This window comes from Camelus dromedarius, unplaced genomic scaffold (genome assembly GCF_036321535.1).
Source record: "Camelus dromedarius isolate mCamDro1 unplaced genomic scaffold, mCamDro1.pat HAP1_SCAFFOLD_169, whole genome shotgun sequence".
Classification (NCBI taxonomy): Eukaryota; Metazoa; Chordata; class Mammalia; order Artiodactyla; family Camelidae; genus Camelus; species Camelus dromedarius.
The window spans coordinates 85068-112179 of NW_026989778.1; the positions used below are offsets into that span (position 1 = coordinate 85068).

General features: G+C 41.0%; 1 protein-coding gene across 4 annotated transcripts in view; it reads left to right on the forward strand.

The window, feature by feature from the left end:
• LOC135320633 (uncharacterized) overlaps positions 1-27112 on the forward strand; it is a 135720-nt gene that overhangs the window by 85061 nt on the left and 23547 nt on the right. For 3 of the 4 annotated variants that reach the window (XM_064483775.1, XM_064483770.1, XM_064483772.1), the window contains 4 exons: positions 15928-16113; positions 16873-17080; positions 18000-18059; positions 18590-18810. The gene's annotated coding sequence lies outside the window, so the exon portion shown is untranslated. The remainder of the gene's footprint in view (positions 1-15927; positions 16114-16872; positions 17081-17999; positions 18060-18589; positions 18811-27112) is intronic. The other variant, XM_064483774.1, reaches the window with a different exon arrangement.

A 27112-nucleotide genomic window follows, 5' to 3' on the forward strand; every position in this document is an offset into this window, starting at 1 on the left:
TAAAATTATATGATGCCAGAAAAGAAGGAAGAGAGAGAGAGAGATTGCCTTTATCAAATTTCCTTTCAATTCTAACTGCAAACTGTTTTTGAGCAGCTCTGGTTTCCTTTGGATATGAATATATACATTTCTTTGCATGTAATCTGGGTTTTGGACTAGAACACCAAGTTCTTGCTGTCCACAAGCCACAAAAACAGTAGCCAAATTGCACACGTGTGAAATTGTTTATAATTTTTCCTGAGAAAGTATCTTTGAATTTGGGACTTGGGCTGTGATTTTTGCTTTTTGCTTCCCGCACCCCTCTTGTAATCTCTCACTCCTTCCCACGTGGCCCCCAAGAGTTCGTGGTCTCAAAGGAGCGGGCAAACACCCAGTTGGTCACCATGTACTGCTGCTATAGATGAAGCCCAACCAAGACCTAAAGGACATTATCAGAGAGGACTTCCTGGAAGAAATGGAGTCTATATTCATTTGTGAGGACAGAGTGTCAGCCAGGAGAAGTAGTCAAGAATGTGGCTCAGGTGGCAGGTGCAGCCCGGGCAGATGCCTGGAGGCTTTTGGCGTGGGGAAACGGGGAGAGTGCCCTGTGTGGTCCAGGGTGGAAGGTGCCCCTGCTGGTGAGGACACTGGAGAGAGTCCGGGATGGAGGGCTTTGGAAGAGCTTGGGTTTTACTAGAACTGACACAGTAGTCAGTGAAGGGTGTCATCAGAAAGTGACCCTCAGTAAAGGTAATTCTGGTTTTTCTTCTGATATTCTACAGACACAAGGGTAGGGACGGGTGAGAGTAGGTATGTCTGTCCCTTTGAGACCCACCCCGTCATTCATTTATTCATAACACGTGCACTTTTGTGTGTCTAGGGGAGAGAGGGTGGACCCACATTAGTAAGCAAAATGTATTTGCTTCTTGTGAGCTTAGCATTGTCAGAAGTTGACTTAGCCTAGAATGTTCTAGGAATAGAGGAACAAATTGTGGTAGTTGGAAGGAGGGAAGGCTTCCTTGGGAAACAGTCAAAATGAGCCTGGAGACAAGTGGGGAGTAGGAGCAAGTCAGGGGGCCCCTGAGGTCACTGGGGACCTGTGTACTGAGGTGAGGCTGGGCAAGCAGTGTCTGGGGTGGGGCTAGAATTCCACCAGGGAGCCTCTGAAGGGTTTGAAGTGGGGGTGATGTAATCAAATTTGTGATTTGGGAAGACTGCTGTGGCTCTGTGTGTGTGTGTGTGTGTAGCAGGGAAGAGGGGAAGGGTGCCACCAACAGGGGGGGTCATTAGAAGAACATTCACAGGCTGGGAGAGAGGCGTCGGGACTGCTTGGGGACAGCAGGGGCAGTGTGGATGCCGGATTTCCTTATGGGGAGGGCTTGTTAGCAGGGCGACCCTAGAGGCGACTTTTGGCTGGAAGTAAACAGATGGAGGCTGCCAGGTGGACTTTCCTCTTCTTTCCTTCCCTGCCTTGTGTGATGATCTTAGCTCAGCCAACTTTTGGAAAAGAAGAGCTAAGTTCCAGGGTAGCCCAGGACTTTGTTGAGCTCGTTCGAGTGAGATCTGATAGGATTTAGGTTTGTGTTCTGATCTGCATGTTCACTTAGCTAGAAACATCCCGTCATTTCAATTTCTATAGGGGTTTTTATTCTTGATAAAGATTGCTTTCTTGGTGAGAGGAAATTTAATACAGCTGTTGGCTTTCTCAAAAAAATCATATCTTTTAAGAACGTTAATATTCAAAACAATAGGAATATATTAAAATGTTAAAGTAAGTCTTTGGTGCAGTTTCTTTGCTTTCTGAGCTAGTGTGGAGTTAGAGCCTTTGCATTACTTAAGAGCACATACTTGTCAGTATTTAAAAAGCTGTTAGTGAGCGCCCCAGGCCCCACCTCTCAAAACATCATTAAAGTTTGCTCTGAAATAGTGAGGTCATAAAGGTCTTATTTGCAGAAACCAAACAGTTGGTTTATAATATGCAGCATAGCTCCCTTTATAAAATAATAATAGGTTCAAAATTAAGAAAGTGGAGGATAATTGATTTTTTTAAAGCTGAAACATAAACTTTCTTGTGCTAATGTTGCAACTGGAAATTTTGAAAAGAAAAATCCTACTGTAATATCATCTACGTGGAATACATATATGACTTTCACGTTTGAAAAGTAACTGCGCGGTGGTTTTTGAAGTCAGGAGAATTCCAGCTCAGATACTGGCAGTGATGGTTGCTGGCTTTTAATGGAAGGGCCTAAATTTGCCTTCTTAGCATTTTTTTTTTTTTGGAGTGAAAAGTTTGAGTAGTGCTTTGCCAGCATGATTTTGGGGCAATTTGAGGGCAGATGTCGTGTACCAGCAATGAGATATTTCCATGCATTTTATTTTCCGGTCATCACCAGGGCACATGTGGGGTTTGTGCCTGCAGGCTGGAATGCTGCTGGACTCCCTGATCCATCACCGTTATGTCCTGGAGCTGCTCCGGTCAGTGAATGATTTTCTGTGGCTTCTAGGTAATGTGGTCTGAGGCAGATGATCAGATGTGCAGTTAAAGTACTATTACTTGAAACAAGAGTAACCTAGAAACATGGCTCTAACAATACAGGGTGAGGGAGAATTGGCTGAGCTGCTTGCAGTGGGGAGTTTTCTCAGGTGACTCCCTCACCGTGATTCTTGCCAGTATCCGCCCCAGCCCTGCACGGTAGTCCTGCCGAAGCAAGCATGCTCTTTGCTCAGAAACGCACTGAATTTCCTTGTGCCTCTGTTTGTTGGCTTGTTTTTTGAAAGCACGTCTTGCCCTTTGCTTAAATGCCATCCATGATAGTCACTTCTTACACTCATTCTACTGGACTTCGTCCAAAAATAGCTGCTGAATGGAAGAACAGAATGTAGTAACTCCATGTTGTGGAACATTATTCACATGTAAGAGTGAATAAAAAAGAAAAAACAAATAAAGAGGAAAATGAAAAAGGCCACCTGTTCTGGGAAATCCTCCCTGACTGTTCAACCCGCACTTTTCCCTTTGAAACCCAATCACTTATGCTCCACCGTACTCTTTTTGATAGTACTTACTACCTTCTAATAAACTTTAACGGTTTCAAAAAAAAAAAAAGAGAGAGAGAGATGCTGATACCACTTCAAAATGGACAAGCCTTGAAAACAGCATTTTAAGTGAAAGGAAGCAGACACAAACGGCCACATATTGTTGATTTCAGTGATCTGAAATGCCCAGAAAAGGCACATGCAGAGGCAGAGAGCAGGTGATGGTTGAAAGGGGCTGGGTGGAGGGGGATTAGGGAGTGACTGTTAGTGACAGGAGGTTTCTTCTGGGGTGATGAAGTGTTCAGGAAATAGATGGTGGTGTGGGCTGCACAACTGTGAGTGTGCAGAAGACTGCTGAGCTCTGTCTCTGGGAGTGCCTGTTGTTGGGGCGGCTTTATTTTGTTCTCATCGTGCAATGAGAAGTCTCATCTGCTGCTGTGGCCGTTCTACTCCCGTGAGTGGTGAGGGTCAGAGACTTTGTAGAGTCATGTTTCTTTTTTTTTTTGCCCCTTGCTGAGTGTAGGCAAAAAAGGTTTAAGCCTGAGAAAGTGCTCCATCTGCAGAAATGTCTTTCAGTTTTGCATGGTGTAAAAATCTTGAGAGCTTTTTAATCGTTGAGGACAGCCTGTGGGGGGAAACAGCCCGTGAATCCTGGGTGAGTCCCGGAAGAGCTGCGAGTCCCTCCCTGACACGGGTGGGGATTTCACCCCCGTTCAGGCAGTGAAGAGCCCAGACCCGTGAGCGGAGTTGACAGTCGTGAATATTTACGTGAATCCGCTGCTTCACCTTGGATATTAATTTCAAGCTGAGTCAGTTTGTGGCGGCAGCCTCATCCTACATCAGGAATTTATAGTATCTGCTCTTTGAGGTGAAGACCTGACAGACTTGACTATTTAACAGTCTCCCTTGAATTGTTATCTCAGATTACTTTGTCAAAAGCAAAACAGCAGAAATACAGACGTCCTTTAATGCCAATGTGACCTGGAAAGGGTTTAGTCTCTGTGCCTCAGTGGCCTTATCTGCAGGTGGGGATGATGATAACAGTGCTTCCCTCAGAGGGGCTGGTGAGGGGAGAGTTAGAAGCACACATGGAGGACTTACACGAGATGCTCATGAATGACCGAATTTAGTGCTCTCAGCCTGGTCAGGCCTCAGGAGCAGAGATGTCAGAACAGAGCAGTCCTAGCAGGAGCTCGATCCGTGTTGGCAGGTGTTACGATCAGTATCACCTCTGTGGGTTATCAGGTAGTTTTAAGACTTGGTAATATGAATTCATGAATAATGTTAGAAGACTAGACATCTCAGATACTCTTTACATAGTTCTCAAGATTTCCTCTGAGAAATGGATGTTTTCTCCCCATCTTAAATCTGAGATGAGTCTCTAAAATATTCTGTATTCCTCCATCTTTTTGCTTTAATTCTCCATTTCTTAAAAAAGAAAGTTTTTAAATGGAGTTTATGGGGACTGAACTGAGGGCCTCATGCATGCTAAGCACATACTCTCCCAAATGAGGTATAATCTCCCAAATGATTTTTTTTTAATTTACTTTCTTAGTATTCAGAGGTTAGAGGCCTCTAATTCTTTTTCTGGAGACTTGTCCATGAACCTGTAAATCTATAATTAATGGACAAAACTTGGTTTATTAAAAACATCAATAGAACATTCTGCAATCCATCCAAAAGGAAATGCTGATTGAATTAAAATGTTTCTCCTTTAAGGTGATTTCTCCTTTTTGGTCTAGCTTAATTTATTAACAGCCATCCTCATCATCATAATGACCAAACTCGCTCTGAGTGGACACCTACCTAACACTAAAATGCTTTCCTCATGTTTTACTTCATAGCAGGTGTTTGAGGGTAGGTATCAGTGTCTCCTTTTTTGCAGCTGAGGGATTGAGAGATGGAGCAGCTTGTCCTAAATCACACCCAGCTGGCCGTGGCTAGCTCGGTGCTGGAACCCAGGCTGCACAGGATGCATTCTTAATTGCTCCTCTAATCAGCCTCCCGTTGAGTGGCTACCTGAACATCTGTGACTCCATAAATGGCCGATTTTAGTGATCTCAGCCTTATGAGGACTTCAAAGGAGAGACACCAGTGAGAATGTGAGACAGAGTGTCATAAATTAAAATTGTACATTTTCACAAATGTTTAATTCTCAGGTAATTACTTAAAAAGTTAATTTTTTTAATTTAGTGGTCTGTTAGCACAAAAAACAAAACATTAAAAACAATTATAGTGCCAAAGAGAAGTGGGCTTTGAAAGTCCAACCACTGTTAATGATGTTACTTGTTTTTCTCTAGTGGCCCTTATTGACAGAAATACTTACAAAGACTGAATTGGTTTTATGTAGTCTTAATATGGAAGACAAGATTGTCAGTGAATATTATAAGTAAAATCTTTACTCTTTTCTTTCCTGATGGTGAATATGTAAGTTGTTTTCATGGCTTAAGTACATTTCCTTATTTGTGAAATTTGAGTAATATCGTTTAACTTGTCTGACTGTGAGAGTTAGACGCCTTGTATACAAAGAACCCAAGAGGTGCTTAATAAAAATGTGCTGTCAGAATGACAGATATTTTAGAAGGATCAACTCTGAATACTAAAGAGTGTCGCTTATTTCTGATGCATATTCAATATTTATAATATTTATATATATGATATATTTGAATATGGTTTAAAGTAACAAGGATTCTTTTTTTTTTTTTTTAGTGTAGTATGAAGTTTTAATGAAATCTGTATCATACTAGTGAGACAGGGACTAGTTAAATTGCCTTAATCAGACGACCTTGAATATTATTTACACAGAATATGTATTGTTACAACTCAGAATTCATGTTGCCGTGTAACCATCCACACAGACATTTAAATTCGTGGAATTCTGACCAGATTCATTAAGTTTAGTAAAATCCACATTGATCATTTTCAGGGAATAAGCTTCTCTCTTTTGTGATTAAGCAAAATTTTGATTTTTTTTCCTGCACTCTTAACAGGTTTAAAATATCAAAACATTGATTTAACAAGTCACTTTTTTAATAGAATAAAGCTCATGCTGTTTTATTATGTAAATAAATGTTTTTGTATTTCATCAATCTTGTATGATATCCTGGCTCTTTGAGAATTATTTTGCAAGATACTTAGATAACCTACTGTTGGAAAAATACAAACGTGACTTTTATGAATATAGGCCTAGTACAGATCTGTTGGTTTATGCTACAGTGCAAGACATGAGGCCTGGGAGAGCTTTGCTGCCGATTGCAGGACAGAACCCATGTCTCAGTTTCCCCTCCTGTAAAATGAAGTGGCTGGACTGGATTCTTTCCTCTTCTAAGATGAGTTTCCATGAACCTATGTCTTTTGTTTATATTCAGGAGTATTAGCAATATCAGATTAAATACTGAATACCCTTCCCTTCCCCCGAAGCAAAGTGCAGTATGTGCTACATAAGCTTTTAGTTATCTGATTCTCTTTTCTGATCCTACAGGCAATTTTTGTGTTGCATCTTTCCCGGCAACCTGGAAGGTCATTTTAGCCATAGGTGGCGCTGTTGCAACTTCTAACAGTCTTAATATTCCTTTTGCAAAAGAAGGCTTAACAAATGTTATTTTGTTTTGATTCCGTTGCTTAGTGCTTCAGAATAGCACAATGTCCATTATGTCTGTCTACCTGGAAAAATTATTCTGCTTATGTCTTAGACTTATTCTGTCATCTCGCTGTGAACATTTCAGACTTGCTGTGCAAACAATGGCAAAATCGGTCTTTTCTTCCAGTGTTAGAAGTCAGTGAGCCGGGATTTTATAAAACAGCTTGAAGCGGCCTCTGGAGCACCTTAAAGCTGAAAAGTGTATTGAGTTCCCTGAGTATTGACTCCGCCGCTGTGTGTTAATTGGTGGTAGGAGGTTTGGTACATATACGAAGGGGTGTAGATTTTTGAGTTGGGTTTGCGTGCACGTGCTGCCACTGAGCCACGTGAGCCTGAGTCAGTTTGCTCTGAGTTTTTCCCTTGTCTGTGAGATGGGGACATTCATATCTGCTTTGTAGAATTGTGAGAATTAGAAATTATGTAAAGTGTTTACCACAGTGGGTATGTCAAGAGGGCTCATAAACTTTAGCTGCTTTTTTGTGTGAAGCCATCATTTGAGAGTCTTTGGCAATTACTAAGAAACAGGAAAATAAGAAAAGCTGGTTTTATGCTGAAAGATATTTGAGGAGGTTCCTTAGTTCCTATACCCATAATTAAGCATCAGCAGAGTCAGAACTGTTACACAGTCGCCCTGAACCAACGTTAAGCCACAGAATTCTTTGTTACTTCATATATTTTGGGGCTTAAAGGGATCCAAAACTTATACACATGTTGTCTCCAGCAGCCAACTGAGAGATGACACAAAAGAGTAGGCAGGCGATAAATGTCTTATTTGTTACTGATGAAGCCACGTTCTCCATGAACTTCAGGGCTGTGGGAAAATGCGTGTCATGATACTGTGTCCCAGAATTAGAGACTCACCCTGTCCCATGTAGCTCTGTGACATAGCGAGCCTTCCCTTGAGAGGACCTGCCCGTTCATGCACAAAGCTGTCCTGTCATGAAGCCGAGCATCCCAAGTGCTTCCCAATGGTGATCAACACTGGAGGGAAAGGAAGGGTTTCAAATGCCCTGCTTGTCTCCTCGGACTCACACCTCACTCTGTTAGTGTGACGAGGGCTAGCTGTTGGCCAGGGGCCAGGGGTGTGAATGGAGAAGCACTCTCCATGGCCCAGAGGAGTGGTTAGGAGGCATTCCCTCCCTCGGTTTAAACAGGTGGTGGGATGGAAGAGAAGGGTCCTCCCCAAGAGTTTATAAAAGGAGTAATAAGGATTTTCTTTGGGACTTATACTAGCCAGGAAACACATAAGATGATTAGAAGGGAGACTTGTAAATCACTTTGATATTAAGTTGACATTTGTTGAACACCCAAAATGTGCTACATTCTTTTCTGAGAGTTTTACAGAAATGAATCCTTCAATCTTCTCAACAAGCGAGTAAGGAAGGTTTGATTGTTATCCCAGTTTTACAGTGTGGAAATTGAGGCACACAGAGGGTAAGTTGGCCAAAATCACAGAAATAGTAAGTGGCAGAGCTGGTATCTAAACCCTGGCTTACTGGTTTGAGGCTCCCAGAGATGGGCTTTGGGTGTTTAGTGTTATCTGCATCCCTGAATCTTTGTACCTCTGTGCATATTTTAGCCCAGAAAGGACAGGGAAAAGAGAGTTACACAGATGCTCATAGTCATGTATTGGCCACTGTCCACAGAGAGTGAATCGTGATTGGCGTTATTTGTTTTCCAGGCAGTAGATCAGTTCTTATAACAGAAATTTAGTCCATTGAGTTAATCTAGAAACCCTTCCTGCTCTGTTTCTGTCCATGCTTGCCATGTGACTGCCTCCCCGTGATTAGGCCATTGAGAAAATGTACTCATGGTTGAACTCTGATATTTCAGTCTGGTTCATAGTTTCACGTCTTCTGTTACATTAATAAGTTAAGTTTCTGGTTTTCTTTCATCAGTGTGTCATGAGTTTCGTTAATGTGAAACAAGTCCATGGGAGCCCAGGGGTGATGACGGTATAATTTCTGAGCACGTTGTGGCACTTCTACCCTTGCAGACCTGGCGGGAGTATGTCCGCCTTCCTCACTGATTTCCCCCAACAGCAGGGTCCTCTCCCACCCCCGCATGTGAGGCTGGGAGCTCTCTGAGTAGGCCAGTCAGAGGCCAAGTCCACCAATCAGAAAATGATGAAGTATCTGGAAGTGGTTTTAATAGAAGAAAAGGGTTTCCAGATAGTACAATGGGCTGTTCGAGTCCGTTTGGTGAAAAGCTGTCCAGTGTCTGTGGTTGAGGTGCTTCTTTGCTGTTGAAAAGCCTGGATTAGATGAAGGGATTTTAAAAAGCAGAAAGGAGTGATTTCAGGTGGTACGTCCACACCGGTGAGAAGTGATGGATGACCACCTGTGTGAGGCATAGACAGGGTCTTACAAACTTCTTAAAATAACTTTAAAAGCTCTTCCATCTGAGTGCATTTCATATGGGGTCCAGTTCTTCACTGGTCACCCTGAGAGGGCAAATAATTGATGATGGCAGAAAGGACACGGAGGCATCAAAAAGGTCTCAGTCATTTTCCCTTTTTAAAGGATGTGGCAAAGTGTAATATATTTGAGCTGGTTTTTCACTGAACAATTTTTAGTGTTTTCTGGGACTCCCCAATGCCCCAAGGTTCCATGCAGCTGGGTGTCCCCTCAGAGCAGGTCTGTCAGAGCTTGCCCTGGGTTGACGTGGTGTCACGGGGAGCAGGACGGTCAGAGTCCCCGGATCTTCCGAGCTCCGTCTCCTCATCCTCAGTGCCGGGTTTCTCATCCGTGTCTACTTAGGGTTGTTGAGAATCACACGTGATGGTTCAGGTGTGATTTGTGATAGTCTCTGTGATTGGCATATAGTCAATATTTGAAAGAAACACTTTTTTTTTAGTATAATTGTAGCATATAGATTGCAGTGCTTTTTAGTCTGCTTTTTTTTATATAAGTTTATTCTTATTTTTAAATATGCACTTATTTTTATTTATTTTTTTGGAGGTACTGGGGACTGAATCCAGGACATTGTTCATGCTAAGCAGGTGCTCTACAACTGAGTAATACACACCCTCCTTGTCTGCACTTGAAAATAAATATTTCAATACACAAAATAGCTCTTAAACACCATCATGGGACCTAGTCACTGTATAGAGAGTTGAACACGTATGCTTTTTCAATAAGAATAAATGTTGTTGAGACATACATTTCTGAATCTGTTAATGTGCTTAAAAACGATCATAGGTAGTGATAAACACGAATCTTTGATCCAGTACTTCTTAGGGTCTGTTTTGCCATCAAGTGAAATTACATTCTACAGAGAAAGCTAATTGGATCTCTTTGATATTTGGATGGTTTAGCAGATGATCAAGGCTTTCAAAAGCTGACAGATTTGTATTTTAAACTAACTACAAAGTTATCTTCTAGAAGTTGGAATTCCTAAACTTGTGAAGTGCCCAGTAATCCAGGGGGTATGTGTCTGTGTCTGTGTGAACGTTTGTGTGTGTGATTTCAGGAATCTAGAAATAAGTTTCATATGGACTTCTGATACCTTTCTCCTACAGTTCAAGGTATAGGCATATATTTACACAAATAAATTGATATTCTTTTGTCATTTTGCATATTGGTGGGAATAAGAGTTTCTCATACTTGTTTCAGAAGGGTTGGGGAGCATGAGCTCAGAAAACGGGAGGAGAAAGAGGGAGGGAGGCACTTCACACTTTGTGCAGGATATGAGAAACAGTAGCTTTTTTTTCTCTTTTCTTCTAAAGCAAACTGGCACTGAATTGTAACCGACTATTACCCAGAATTGCTTTTCTGATCAGATACAAGTGCCTCAGATTTTTCAAGGCAACATGAATGATGAAATGTGTTTTAGCAGTTATCATTAAAAGTAGTTTTATTTTTCAAGTAAAAGGCTATAGCCTGTTCTTCCAGCGGTACATGAAGTCCTCATTGTTCTATGTACATGATCTATGTGCTTAGTTTCTTTGTTTTTTTTTTTTTTAAGTGCTTGTTTCATTGTGGTGTGAATGAATGTTTAAAATTTCTGGATTTTGATCTTTAGAACATGCTGATTTATCAGAGCTTTTAAAAACCTGATTGTTCTTTGGTCCTTGTTTGTTGGGGCACCCTATTGATTTCTGTTGTCTGTTAAAGCAGGAAATGCTTCCTCTAGCCTGCAGATCATAAAGTGAATGGTTTGCAGTGTGCCTTTAAAATTATTTGAATACATTGAGCATGTTTGTCCAGTGAATTCTGAATTAACTCATTCTGTTGACTTTGCTTTCGTTCTGTGGCTTTTGCACCTCTCCACAAGAATTTGAATTCTCTGTTGCATTTTGTATACGTGTTCTTAACAGGGGAAGAAATTTTGCATTTTTTACAGAGGTGGCTTTTCCTATCCCCTCTGAATGCCTTCTATAATTGATACAATAGTAACCTGTTATTGCAGTGCATAATTCTTTCATAAACTATTTTTTGGCATATTCAGAAACAATGACAAAGAATGATAATAAAAAATATGAAAACCTTCCTTCCTTTGAAGAATAGAAATCAGGTGGTCAGGCTCACGCATGCTTTGTGCCTGACACACTTACTCTCATGTCATTGTGTATCATGATTCGGAGATGGAGTTGCTCAAGGTTTATAGATTTTTGTTTTAACATTTGTGTTGAATTCTTTCTCCAGGCTGATGTTTCCTGTTGGTTTTGTGGAAAGAGTAGAAGGGAAACAAATCCTTTGTTTTGTTTTCAGGAGGCCTGAGTTGATGAGAAAAGTGTTGAGGGTGGGCTGAGGAAAAGAGTGACACTCCCTCTCCTCCCGGCTGAAATTGATAAACAAAGAAATCAATTAAGTGTATCGGTATTTGACCAATAGAAGTTAGAGAGCCCAAAATGGCTAGATATTCCCAATGGAAATTACTGAATTCACCTGCAGAATTATCTGCTTTACCAAGTAGAAGCAACTTAGAGCAATCAGAAAAATCAGTAATATGATGAGATATAAAAGGAATATTATACCTTTTATTTCTGAAACTTTTCTACGGTAAGTTGTGTAGAGCTAAAATTAAGTTTCAAGCACCAGGAGTTAAGAGTGTGGGTAGTTCTGTAGGATCGTTATTCACGGATGTACCTAGACCCTGCTAGAGTGGCTGAAGATGGCAGGAAAAGACCCAGAGGCAGGATTTGTCATCTTAGGGTGTCCTCCATAATGGTTCCATGTGGGAGCCCATGATTGGTTTAACAAATTGTAACACACTCCAGCCGCCTGTGAACTTTAAGAAGAAAAATATATGCTTAAAAACTGCTTTACAAGCAAGTGCCTGTACATCCTCACTCCAGTCTCCTTGCATTAAAAAGCAGAGACAATGCTTTGCTTGCATAGTTGAGGTTTTAGATAGCACTCTGCTGGTTGCAAAGCAAGGACCGAGGCCCTCAGGTATAAACGCTGAGCTTGTGTGCTGTTAGATAGTCTATGATCCACAGAACAAGGACCTGGCTGGTCTGGTGGTCTGCTTTGTAATTCACATGTCTAAAAATGTATCTTGTTCCCCTCACCCCATTACTTCCCTAAAGATACACTAATCCTTTGTACTCATTGTGTATTCTACAATCTCTGCTTCATACTGTCTTTCCCGAAGTTCCTATTACTATCACACAATTGTTAATGAATTTTTCCTTTGATTATACACAATAAATAAGGGTGCAATTGAGAGGCTTGTGGAGTTGGCTCCCTACTCCCTCTCGATTTATTGACTTTTTCCACAGAGACTTGAATAATCATTCCATGTCGGTAAGACTTCTGCCAGCCAACCCACAGTTCCAGGTGAGAAGGATGCAGGTTTACCACTCCTACCCGATGGAGAGAGAGGAGAGAATTGAGATATGCTCCCCCATGGTCGCTTCCTGTCCCACGGCCACTGCAGTTCACCTGCAGCCTTCTGGCCTCTGCTCAGAGGGCCTCTGTCCCAGGACTGACTGCAGCCTTTTCTTCCCTTGTCAACATTTCCTGTGCCTTTCAGAAGTTGGTCTCTTCTCTGCAATTCAACCCTGGCAGATGTGATGGTGGTCAGCGTGCTGGTGGGCAGTCCTTTGGGGACTCCCAGGAGACATGCTGATTCTCCTGAGTCTCTCAATCGGGGTTACAGAACAGTCGAGCACCGAAGGAAGCCCATTCACGTGAGGTCAACAGAGCATTTTATAACTTTCATTTTATTTTTAAATTTTCAGTGGAGAAATTATTTGTAGCAAACTGTTCCAGATATTCGGCCGCCTGCTTTCCTCACCACCATTTCCTTGTTGGCTCTGGTGCTTGTTTTAAGAACCAGGTTTCTTCTCTGGTCATTTGTAGCAGCTGGGCTTGCTGAATCCTTGATCTGCATTTGAAGCAGAATGCTTCTTCCTGATGTGAAACTGATTTTCCTATTTCTGAATAGTTCGTGTACACTCAGCAACTGTTTCAAGTGAAATGCTCTTGTCCAATTTTGGTTAACTCACATTTGCTGATCTCCTACTTTCATGCTGAGGGCAGTTTCTTCTTCCTCTAATAAAAGTTAGCAATTTGCATTTACTAGGGAAGGTACTGGCCCGAGTTGCTTTTTTTCTTACCAGTTTTAATACAATTCACCCATTTAAATATACAGTCGTTTTTACTCTATGCCCAGAATTGTGCATCCCATTTAATCTTAGAATATTTTCATTCCCCCAACAGGAAGCCCCGTATGCATAAGCAGTCATTCCCATCTTCCCCATCCTCCCCCAGCCCCAAGGAGCCACTCTTCTCTCTCTGTGGATTTGCCTCTGCTGGACATTTCATTTAAATCGAGTCACTTCATGTAGGTGGAACCGTCTATTGTGACTGACTTATTTCACACTGAGTAACGTTATCAAAGTTTGTCCACGTTGTGGCCTGGGTCAGTACTCTATGCTTTGCTATTGCTGACTAATATTCCACTGTATGGCTGGGCCCCACTGTTTACCCATTCATCAGGTGATAGGCAATTGGGTTGTTTCTGCTTTTTGGCTGTGATGAGTAGTGTCGCCATGAATATTCCTGTAGGAGTTTTTATGTGGACATTTGTTTTCAGTTCTCTTACGTTTGTGCCCAGACAGCAGAGTTGCTGGGTCATTCAGAAACCAAATGTTCAACTCTCTGAGGACCTGCCAGGCTGTTTTCCAAAGTGGCCACGCTGTGTTACGTCCTCACCAGCAAGGGCTGCGCGCTCCGCTTCCTCTGTGTCCTTATTAGTGCTTGTTACTCTTTTTTTTATTATAACCTATTGTTGTGAGTGTGAAGCGGTTTCTCCTAGTGGGTTTGACTTGATTTCCCTTACAGCTAATGATATTGAACATCGTTTCATTGTGCTTATTGGCCATTTGTATATTTTCCTTGAAAAATACCATTTCAGATCCTTTATTCACCTTTTAATTGAGTTGCCTTTTTATTGTTGATTTGTAGGAGGTACTTTATTTTTTATAGATACAAATTCCTTATCAGATAAATGATTTGAAAAAAATTTCTTCTGTGTGTTGTTTTTTCACTTTCTGGATGGTGCCCTTTGAAGCAAAGTTTTAAATTTTGATGAACTCCAATTTATCTCTGTTTTCTTTGTTCCTTGTGCTTTTGGGGTATTATTTAAAATCTGAGGTATTTTATTTAAAATTTTATATATAAAATAACTTAATTCGTAGGACCGTTCTAGGAGATGGGTGCGGTTGTTGTCCCCAGTGTATGGATAGAAGACTGAGATGCAGAAAATTTCTCTGAAATATCAGTTTCACAGCTACCCAGTGCTGTGGGAGTTCAGGCACTCATGTTCGTCCCAAACATCTGTGATCCTCACCACCATGCTCCACTACTGCCTGGAATCGTTAATGAAAACGTCTTTCCTTTTTTGATTCCTTGTTTGTTTTCTCATTGGGGACCTCATCTCCTCATTTTCCTTTCGGATATCAGTATAGATTTATTTTAGGTCTCATGTAGGCAGAAGCATTTCTATCAGTTAACTTCTTTATTACTCACTCTCCAGTGATGATTGTTGCTAGTTGACCTAATCAAGTCATGCTTAAGTCTTTCCTTCTCATGACACTAAAAACAGTCATGACTTACAGAATGCTAAAAGCAGAAAGTACTTGATTGATTTTATTTTGCTACCCAATCAAACCAATCAAATAAAAACCCGCTGTTGACACAGATTATAAGCCCTCCAGGTTAGGGTCACTGTCTTCCTTGTGTTTCATTTATTTGGTCACAGTGTCTGGATAGTGCCTTGCTGTTCAGCAGTTTTGTTAGGAAATGGTGCTCGTGAATCATTGTAAGGACAGAATTTTGACAACAGACTGTGTTGTTCATTTCACAAGGGAAAAGATAATATAGAAATACTGCTCAGATCTATTTGAAAATTAAGCTTGGAATTTTGAGAACAATTCAAGAAACCATACAAAGATTTTTCACTAATTTTAGATCTATCTTAAACACATTATGGTTACATAGCAGAGTAACTTATCAAGTAGATTTGTCAAGAGGAGTGTATTATTGATTTTTTGTTTTAGTTGAAATATTCTATGTGGGATAAAGTAATCAGTGCCTATAAATGAACAAATATGTTTGTATTTCTATGCAACATGGGAGCAGACTACATATGTTTCAATATAATATATATGACTGTGTGTTTTAATCTGTCTGTCAGTGTTTTTATAGTTTTTCAGCAATGTTGTAACATTAGAATTCTAAGAAATTCACTCCCGATACTACTGCAGTTTGTACTGTGTATCCTGTCTTATGTATGGGATTCCACTGTCCCCTAAGTGAGGAATTTCCTCTCCTATTGAGTTAGAAGCAGATTTAAAGGAACTGTGATTTCTAGGCCTTTGCTCTCCATGTGTTTGCACTTGGGTGTCAATCACAATTTTCCCTTTCTTGAGTTTTCATTGTTCAATTAGAATTTTTGAAAATAACTATTAATATGTTTCACTAGTCTCCCTAGAAACTTGATGTTTTTGTGCTTTTCAGTTTTCAATTTATGAAAATTATAAATGCACACTTGTTTTTAAGTAGTCCTTTTTCACTAGATATTTGTTTACCTCTTTATAGTTAAAATAATTTTTTTCCTAATGAATGAATCACTGTGCATGTTTTACAAGATATCTTACTTTTTATTTTTCTTATTCTAACAGGTATATTCATTGTACAGAATTTTGAAAATAAGGATAAACCCAGTAATAACTTAAAAATGGCCTCTAATCTCACCTGGAGATACAGTTTTAAGGTTTGAAATTGAGAATTACAAGTCCTCTCATGTTTTTCTTCTTTTTCAAGTACGTTTTGGTTACTGAGTCCCTCAAATTCCCATATGAATAGTAGCAGCAGCTAGTCAGTTACTGCAGAGGAGCCCGCTGGGATTGTGATCGAGACCACGTTGAGTATACAGATCGCTCTGGGGAGCACTGCCATCCCAAGAGCGCTGTCATCTGATCCAGGAATGTGCGTGGTGTGTCTGTCCAGGTATTTAGGTCTTCTTTAATTTTTTTCAACCATGCGTAGAGTTTACATAGTATTATTTTACCTTATTTTTTTGCCTTTATACTGAGTACAATTGTGCAAGGTACTAGGATCAGAATTGTATTATAGCCCCGCCACTTGCTGCCACCATGGACGCTGCACTCTTGCTTTGCCCTGTGTAAAATCTTGCACAAAATAGGACCTAAGTAACTCTCTCTTGAATGAATGATTATATGATTGCTGGATGATGCTGGAGAGTCCTTGTGATGATGTCTTTTTCCCAGACTTTCCCCTCTTCTTAACTATGCCTTTTCTCTTCCTTTCCTCCAACCTGGGTTTCAGCCTGTCTGTGGCATTGATTTTCCCTGAGTGTGGACTCTTCCTTTCACTAGTTCACGATAATGTTTCATGCGGGCTATGAAAACTTGCTAGATGTCAAGAAATAGCAAATTCACTGCATGCTAGTATTTTTAGTCTGTGGTATTATATTATCCATTGAAATTAAATCAGGCTGACCCCCTGAGCCCTCCCCTGATCTCTTTTCTCCTTCCTACGGGTGATACTTCTCTGGTTGCTGTCTGTGCCCTTCCCCCAGACTTGGTTTTGGAGTTGAGTAAGTCACCATCAGTGGAGCTCTCTCTTTAAAGATGAAGAGAACATTTGCTCCTTCTTCCTGGTTGGGGACTGGATGAGATGTGGTAACAGATAAAGAATGGAGCCCCATCTCATTCTGACCCTCGCTCTTTCCGTTCCTTTCTCCAGGGGAAAAGAGTACAATTCAAAAATATAAAGATTGTGAGCTAATGAGATAGACAAGACAACCGAACATTTGTTAAATATCCTTTCATGCCGGACACAAATGTATTATACACACAAAAAGCACACAAATCACGGTAGTACTGCGGTTACAAACGTGGGTCCGAGTTCGAGTCCTGCTCTGGAGTGACCAGTCCTGTGAGATGGAGAACTGGTAGGTCGGCTTAGCCTCTCCTGGACTTGTTTTCTGTCCTGCAGAGATGGGGCTCGCTAGGCGGCCCTCTCCCGTAGAGGTGCTGTGGGGTGTAAATGGCAGGCGTGGGCAGCCCGAGCACAGCTGCTCATTCCTCGTAAGGGCAGGATAGCATCGCTTTTGCGGTGACAACTTTATGACCGTCCCGTGTAGACTCTTAGTGCTCCGAAGGGATGCCTTGTGGTTTGGAGATGGGATTCTCACTTCTGTAAATACCCAAGGATTGTGTTATTGGGCCGTGCTGATTTGAATCTATTCTTTAGAAAGTACATATTGTAGATATATTTTTCAAGCATGCATGCTTTTTTCTTTTATTATTTATAGTTCTACCCTCTCATCTCTTGGTGTGACTTTTCATGGAATCCAGGAAACAGTCCTAAGCCACCTGCCTCTTCACACTTCTCCGTGGTGGTTTTCTTCCCTGACTAGAAGAGGGTTCTGCATAGGAAATTTTCTTTGTTCCCCTTTTCTTGGAGTCACTCTGTCTCCCCAACTCTCTCCTGTCCATCTGTCCATTTCTCTACCCACTGATTCTTCTGACATGTTTCAAAAAGCATTTCAGGCAGCTTACAGAAGAACAGATACCAAATAAACAGGTGAGGAAATGGGGCCAAGTTCAGACAGTGAGGCTAGGAGGCGAGCCTGTGTGGGAGATGCAGGCGTGAGACACACGCCTCAGCCCTGTGACTTATAAGATCGACAACAACAGTGTGCCTGAGGCTCCCAGCAGACACAGGGAAACAGGGTTTGTGGGAGATGCTCACTGGCTGTGAAATAAATAAGTGGCTTAGGAGATGCCCAGCCTTTCCAGCTACTAAGGCTTAGGAGAATATTTTGAGTTTCTTCCAAAATCAGAGTATTGCATCTTTTCTTTTTTCAGAGATCTATGTATAGTTTTTTACATTCTATACCTGGAAATTTCTCCAAAACTGCTTCCCACGTGAGTCCCATGGCTCGGGAATGGGGTGGTTCTGCTCATTGACGGGGGTTGGCCAGAAACAGAAAATGACAGCCTCAAAGGAGCCTGGGATTTGTCAGTTATGTTTTGTCAGTGCTGTAGATTTCAGAAAACGCTTTCACCGTTTCTCTCCATCTGAGGTGGCAGCGTGCTCTCTTAGCAGCATCAGGAGCTCAGGGCCGCGGGATGGTGGGGGCTGACTGCACTGCTATCAAGACAGCTGTGCCAGTCACTGCAGGCGTGGTGATTTTACATAGTGCATTTCATGTTCTTTAATAGGTTTCAACAGGTAGTTAATTAACTGAGTTAATTAACATTTAAAAAATATGATGCTTTGTTGAAAAGACAGTTATAGGCAGAATATAAGTTGTGAACACTTTAAAAACGGTTTCATTACTGAAATTTTAGTAGGGAAGATTTAGTTTATCTTATTTACACCTCTCTTCAAAAGTAACAAAGAAACAAGACAGAAAAAGCAGAGGATGATTTCTGTTCTTCCTCTCGGCTTGCAGGTGCCCTCACCTCCAGTGGCATCCATCCAGACACCAGCACTGACACTGGCCGTGCTCAGAACTGCCTCAGCCCTGAAGACACAACTGACAAATAGAAGGGGGACACGCCCTGTGACAGCAGGTGCTCTCACTTTGTGGGTCCTTATGTAACTGCGCAGTGTTATTCAGGATCGCCCGTTCTACACTGTGTGACGCTGCTGCCGTGTCTCCTAGTTATTTCTGTAAGTACTCGTGTATTTTTTTCAATGTGTGGTACTAGACATCTAAAAATGCTTTTTTCAGATGAAAAATAATGTGTATTTAATATAATAAGTCTTAAAAAAAGGGACAAAAGGGTCTATCCTGGTCCCACTACTCAGAGATAATAATTAACACTTTAACATCTATTTTCTGTTCTTTTCATCAGTGTGTATTACGTCTGTCATAAAAACGAGCGAGCACTCTGTGCCTGTTTACTTTGTGGAGACCTCCATTTTTCATTCGGCTTATTACACTTTTTTCTACAGTATTCTCTCTCCCCTGGCATGATTTTTAATGACCAGTATAGCATTCTGTCTTGTGGAGGCAACGTCCATTTTACTTCGGACTTAAATAACCTTTTAAATTCCAAGTATATTTAACTGAAATACTGAAAAGAGAACTGTGGTGGTACCGAAAGGCCCCTACATCCCTTCCCCTTTTTTTCCTGAGAGTAAAAACTGCTGACAATGTGGTGTATATATTTCATGACCTTTATGCCTGTCATATATATATACACATACATACATACATGTATATGAGAAATCTATGTATATGTGTGTGTATATATGCTTTATTGAAAAATAAGGCCATACTATATGTTTTGTGCAGCTCAGTTTATTCACTGAGGTGTATATCATAGACGTCCTCCCACTCCAGACTCACCCGGTCCTTTCAGATAGAGTAGAGGGGTCTCCTGATGTGCAGTAGATTTGGTCTCTTGTGTAAGGACACCTTTGGTGGGAGAGTACTGTGGACAAGGCCTTGGACCACACCAAAACGCCTGCCCCTTAGTGCCCACAGCTCGCCTTGATTTACCGCATCATTGTCTTGATGGTGGATACTTAAGTTTTCTCCATTTTCCACTGTCAGAAAGGGTGTTTGACTGGCGTCCTTCTTGTACAAACATTCCTGTGATCTTGTATGAGTATTCCTTTAGTTAAGGCTTCTGGAAATTTAGTCCCTGGATGTGACAATTACATACATCACAGGCTCCTTTCAAGTGACTCTAGAAATTCCTTCTCCTGTGGGGAATGAAAAGATGTAGAATAACTTATGTAACCAATTCTCTATCGCTGGATATGATTTCACTTCAGCTTTTCTTCCCACCATTGTAAACAGTGCTGTGTAAATGCTCTGATGAGTACATCTTTTTGAACTGATTTTTTTTCTAAGCGAAACTATTCCTAAAATGGAGTTCAGTCTGTGTGTACACACATTTTTCAGAGTTTACATATCCATTGACACGTCATCCTCCAAAAAGATCGCTCAGTTTGTTCTCTCAAAGATGGACACTACCTAGAATATTTTTTAAAAACATTTGCCAATATGATGAGCAAAATTGCTTTTTCATTGTTTTAGTTTGCACTTGATGACCAGTGAGGTATTGAGCATTTTTCACTCATTAGCCATCTGACTTTTAAAAGGTGAATGATCCCTTTTGTCTTTTGCACACATTTAAGTGAGGGAGCTTCTTGTTGCTTTGTGACAGCTCTTTGTATGTTATGAACATTAACCCCTTGTCTTCATTAACATGTATCACAGAGCTTTTTCTTGTCATTTCTTGCCTTTCATTTTGTTCAGTAGGTTTATTTTTGTTGTGGCCGAAAATAATCTTAAGACAGTAAATGTCTTCTTTTTGGGTTTTATCCTTGATAGTATTCTTAGAAATATTTTCTTATAATGGTATATATCTCCTCTGTAGGATTTTTTAATCTCTATGATGGAGATGATAATACTACTTTTTATAGTGAGGAGAAGTTGAATTACTATAAGCAAAGATTTGTATTTGCTGTTATTAGTACTTTCTAATATTTACATCACTATCTGTAATTTTTCTTGTGGTCATTATGACTGGAATAGAATTTGTTTTTTCCAGGTGATTCTCTGATTGTCCCAAGACAATTATTGAATTCATACTTTGCTCTTTGATTTGAAATCCCAACTGTACAAAATATTTATGTACACTAGAGTCTCTTTTTGAGCTCATGGTTTATTTCTGTCAGTCTTACTTTCTTACTCCAGTGCTATATCTTACATATTGTAAAAATTTATTTAATATCTGACAGTGCGATTTTTTTTATTTTTTCCATCCCCAATTTTCTTGTCTAGTATTATGAGTTTATTATTCCTGAAGAGTTCCAAAATATTTTGTTCAAGTTAAAAAAATACAGATAAGAGCTGTCATGGGAATTTTTAGTAAGTTTTGAATTATTCTTAGGAGAACGTTCATCTTTACAAAACTGCTTTCCTCCATACAATATGTTGATGTCTCTGCATTCACACTTCTTACTTTACCCCTCAGTACAGTCCTGTGTTTCTCCATGTACAACATGGGCATTGTTTTTGAGTTTATTCCAGATTATTGTTGAAGTTTTTGTTAATTTTGTAAGTGAGAATTTTTTGCTATTATATTTTTTAACTGTTAAAACTGACACCTAGGAAGGCAGATTCAATTTGTAAATACTCACTTTGTAACTTGTCATTTAAAATTGTAAGTATTAAGTACTTGTTACAGAATAGTTTCTTTTCTGTTTTTAAAAATTTGTTTCCAAGATTCTCAAAATGGTCATAGCTAAGTAGTATAGGTGGGGAGACAGATGGAGAGAGGTAGTGTGGCTCATGTACAAACTGTGAGCACTTTCATGGCTGCCTTTATGCTGGAAAAGCCGCTGAAGAGCCCAGGTAAGAACAGGGGTGGCTTTGTACGCACTTGAAAGCCAGCTTTCCTGCCTGTATGGAGAAGCCTGGTGAGTGAGGCAGATATATGATCAAGGTCGAGTGGAGGTTATTGGCTGCACAGAGCACTGTGTCTGTGAGAACAGGATACCATCGCCATGGGAAATGCTTGGTGCCAGGAACAATGCAGGGAGCTGGGAAGCCTGTCTGTTAAGGATTTTCCAGCCCTGGGAGTGGGAAGATCAGACTCTCCATTCAGATCTGAGTTTGAATTCATCCTCTTTAGTTTACTGGTCCTCTGACTTTTCTCAAGTTATACATCCTCTTTGAACTCCTGTTTTCTTGTCTCTCAAAACAGGAGAATTACGGCCTGCTGCTAGAGTGTTTGATCAGGGTAAATAATTTGTGTCTATAAGATGCCATGTACAGTCACAATCTCAGTGAGAAATGGGCTGTCGCCTCTTCTTCTGCAACTCAGTGCTTGATGAGACATGGGGGAAAGCCAGTCCCTAATTTGTGTGTGATGCAAGTAGGAACAAAATTAAAGTCTTGCCTTTCCCTAGTAGTATTCTTACTCCTTTGCTTCATTTACTTCTTTCCTCCTTTCCTTTCCCCTTTCCCCTCCTCCATCAAAAGATCCTGGGACTCTCTCAGAACACTAGATTCAAGTTACTTTAAAGGTTGGCTCATCCTCATGAAATGACAGTAACATAAAAAAAATCTGTACACATCCCAGAATGCATTGTATTTGATTTACACACACACACGCGTGCACAAAAACACACACACAATCAGGCTACCTCCCACTTGCAGAGGGTGAAGGAACACTTTTTCTGAGTTTTCATTCACTGAGCGTGAGAACAAAGTCTCTTACGCAGACTTTCACCAGCCTTCGTGCATGGTGTTTTTAATTGGATTTCTGCTTTTTGGCCATAGATATAGTATCCTAATAGAAGAGAGAAAGTGAAGACATAGACATTCTGCTGAGATATTGGTGTCATCATATTTGAGTTGGAAAGGGCTTAAGACAGCATAGAGTCATAACTTTTTATGGGTGAGAATCCATGATGGTGTAACTTGGACAAGAACCTGGGTCTTCTGCCATCTTGTCCATGTGGGTGAAAAGGCAACTGGGTGGGGGATGGCAGGGATCTTTCTTGCTTGAGTTCCATGGTCTTGCTAGTTTTCATTGCTCAGCTGCCTTTAGTTTATGTCCATGAGGCCTCTCATGGGAAGGTCACTCTGTCCTGATAGATTGTTTCTTATCAGCAAAAAGCTCTGGACCCACTCATATTTCCCAGAGTTTTCTGCTGACCTGCTGACACTTTATATAAATGAGACCAAGAAACTACTGAATATAAAATCCTTATTGTTATCATTTGCCCTCGAGTTCCATAGGAATGGGGTGCTGTCTCAGGCTGTCTAATGCTAGATCTGAACAAAGATAGGGTGATAGGCTGTGCTGCTGGACCTCCACAGTCGAAGGGGATTTCCACCTTAGTTTTTAGAATCAGGCAGATGAGTTCAAATATTGCCTTTACCAGTAATTATCTTTGTGACTTGGGGGAGAAACTGTACTTTTTTGTGTCCAATTTTCTTTGTTTGTAAATAAGTTCAGTATTTATTTTAAGGTTTCAGTTTTAGAATTGAATGAGCTAATTCCCTCATTTATACCTAAAATAGTGATCGCGTGGTTCTATGCTGGTGCTTTGGAGGTTGATTACTATGGGACTCGGCAGTGAGAATGGGGGTGGTGGACCCCTGGATAATAGAGCTTATATTCCAGGATATGCTTGTAAAAGACTGGATGTGCAGTGGATTTTTAGTAAATATCCACTCCTTTCCTACTCTGCTTTGATTGTGTATATATCTTTATACTAATATATGAACAATTTTTATTGCAATTTAAATATCTTTGTAGTATTTACAATATGTAGCTATAAAAAATACGTGAAATAAAATGATTTGACTTTTATTTTCTTTTCAATAAGCAAAACAAAATAAAATAGAAAAGAACAAAGTTTTGAAGGAGTAGAAATAATTTTATTTCCATGGAATCAATTCCGAATAATAGGTTTTTTGGTCGTGTTCTTAAACAGCATATAAAATTGATTGGTTGTGACATACTGGAAATGAGGAAACAGTGGAGACATACTACCTCTAATGCAGTCATTTATTTACCAAGTCCAAACTCGTTCTGCTTGCTGCATGACAGGCCAATAAATCAGGAGATGAGCTTTTGGAGTAAGGAGTAGTGACTTTATTTGAAAAGCTGGCAGACTCAGAAGATGGCATACTGATATCCAGGAGAACTCTCTTCCCCAAGTCAGAATTCAGTCTCCTTTTATACTAAAAAGTGGTGGGGGTGTGGTTGGTTGTTGCAAACTTCTTGCTGTACGAATTGATTTCCTTGGAATCCTTTGTTCTTGCAGGTGTCCATGTGGGTCAAATCATGGCGCCCCTGTAAAACCTCAAAAAAAAACAAAGTTTATTTTTATTTTGCAACTTGCCATCTCTACATAAGTGTAGAAGAGCTAACATCCTTAAAGATCAGAGCCCGCAGAATAGGCCCTCCTGGATATTTCAGGCTAAAGGCAACTTTCTTTTACAAAAGGTGCAGAGATAACAAGTCTTAGCCTAGAAAACAGGGTACAGGTTTAAAGCCAAATGAACACATCTAACATGGAGTCAAATTTGTTCTTTTCTATTACAATTTCTTTTTCCACCTCATAGATAATTTTAGTAAGAAACATGAGCAATTTTTTTACTTTTGCTTCTTAATAACGGATAAGTGGCCCAACTACAGTTTTGTGAACAGGGATGCTGTGCGGGCATAGGGGTCACAGCAAACTCTTGTTGGGGGTGGTCGACCCTGCAACATGTCTGATGCCCTGTGAGTGTTGGTGAGGGTCCCCCTAACCAGGGGCTCTCTTCAGGAACCACCATGTGGGTATTGACCTCTGGAGACTTCTTTTTCAGCTGTAGGAAATTTTTTTAGATGCTGTGATGAAAAAATCACTACAGCTGGGGATAATCAGGGAATAAAGGAAGGGGAAAAGGGCTTGGAGTAGTGTAGAAGAGGACAGAAGATCAGGGAGCCTGGGGGCTTGGGGGCAGGGCCACGGGAGAGAGAGTAGCAGAGGTGGGGAGGGGCCCGGCTCCAGAACCAGCTCCTGCACCTTTCCCTGCACCCAAGCCTCACAGCTTTTAATTGGGCCCAAGACTCTTTCCTGTCTGGATGTCACCCTGGGCAGAACGTTGAGAATCGAAGGTAAGGGGTGGGCAGCACTCACCTAGGGGGTCACTGAGGACTTTGGTCAAGTCCACAGTGCCTTTTCTAGTCATGTGTCTTCACTTGTTCTTTATCTCAGGATCTGAGAAGCAGGAGCAGGGAAATCAGGGAGAGATCCAGGAAGACATTTGACTCTGTTAAGAGATGACAGTCACAGCGACACGGGGAGCGAGGACACTTGCAGCAAAGTAAAATGACTTCACAAATATTGCATCAGAGCTGCAGGTGTGAGAGAGCCTAAGCCTGTCTCAGAGTGCAGTGGACAAGAGGAAAGGAATGGTAAAATTAACACTGACAATTGAAATTTTGTTAAATAGCCTGCTAATATTAATTGTATCAAATGAATGTATGCAGGTGTATTTCTATGATCATTTATAGGTACACACAACCCCACCAGCCCCTCTTTCTCCCATCGGGGATGGGCTTTCTCAAGCACAGTGCCCCTCCTGGTTGAGTGGGCCACGCTGCGGGTCCTCGCCTGGGGCCAGGCTGCTGCAGGGCACTGAGTCCCCGAGGCACGGCCTGGGAGACATGACAGGAACATCTCTGCTCATAACTGAGAGCCTCCGTTTCCCCCTGCAGTGTAAGAATGCCGGTGACTCAGTTAGAAGCATGCATCCAACCCGTACTTCCGTGTCATCACCATCTAGAATCGGTGCCTGAATCTTCTGAATTTCTCCAGAATGTGGTTTAAAATCACCTTCGACAATTGAGTGTGTGTCCTCTTACAAGTGGAGGAATTGCTGCCGTTTCCCTGGAAATTACTCACCACTAGTCCATCTGATTTTTCTGTGCTAGGATTCAGTATGGCCTGCTAAAAATTCTGCAGTCAGATCTTGAAACACTGATGAAGAGGATTATTTATTTTATTTCTTTATATGATAGTGTTTTACTTTCAAAATTCAGAGTTTTCGGTTCTTTCAAAAATTTTTTGGGGGTTTGGAGAATCAACGTTTCTCTTACCATCTTTGTGACTTGTTGCTATATGCCTCTCACCTGTCTTCTGTCACTTGTGAGGCAGTTCCATTTGTGACCCTGTCCGGTTTGTTCATGTTATAAAATATAAAGTCTGTAAAAGTACAGTCCCTTTTACTCCGAAGACATTCCACAAGTACTACTTAAATCTGGGTGTGGTTTTTAGAAGACAGAATCATTAGAACATGTACTTGCAGGTTGCTAGTGCAAAATCCCCAAATCAATATTCTAGCTCAACATCTAAAATCTTTCTAATCTACCTTGGATTTGTATGGATAAGTGAAGCAGTTTGCTAAGAAATCAAGACCAGGTTTAGAATACAGGCTAGTGTAGCTCAGCAGGTCCTCCCATGCTGATGCTCTGCCAGAGGGTGGGGCCAAGGGGAGAGGGCGTGTCCTGCCCTTCCTGAGCTGACAGTTTGACGGCAAAGACCTTCACCAGGTGAAGAACTGGGAGTTTCTTCTAAGAAGAGTGGGTTTGAAAAGAGTCCTAAAAGCGCGGGAGTGACACAATCCCATTTGTCTCAAGTAGGGTAGAGCGGCTTTAGGGCCACTTGGGAGACTCGTGAGTCTAGGAGTACAGTGTTGGTGGCTTCCACTTGAGCGGTGAGACGGTTAGTGTGTTAAAGCGAACAGATTGAAGACATGTTTCGATGTTAAATAAGAAAGGATGAATGCTGTCTGTGAAGTTAGAATGGAGTAAGGCCCAGGTTTCTGGGTGGATTAATGAGGTAAATGATAGTCCTGCTGTGCTGTGATGAGGGAAACCTGCAGAGGGAATTCTGGGGAAAATCTGATGAGTTCAGCTGTGGGTAAATGAAAGGCTGTTAGATGTGTGGACTGGGAGCTCTGGTGAGATCCAGTAGTGAGTAGGGGGAGGGGAGAGAGTCTTTCAAATCATTTTGTCTTGTGAACATACAAATAAGGATGAGCAATGACACACTTAACACCTCTATATTTTGGATTTAAAACCCAGTAACATTTTGCATTATTGACTGCAGAGGTTCTTAATTTTTTTAAGAGAAATAAAATAAATAGAAACAAAATAGTGGAGTTAATCAACATCTTAGATTTGATGTGTGTCCTTGTGTATATTTTGATACCTCATCTGTTTATAACTATAATCTACAAAAAGTTAACTTGCTTAGCATAAGAGTTAAACAGAGGGACGTGACACACACTGTTAGGGGTTGAAGCTGATCACCTTGGGCAAATTATGTCGCCTCTCTGTGCCTTAGTTGCATCTTCTGTGACTGCCCCTGGGCCCCTCATCACAGCTGATTTCCTAGACTTGATGTTGGGAGGGAGGCTGCTGAAGGGAGTAAGAAGTGGCAACTGCTA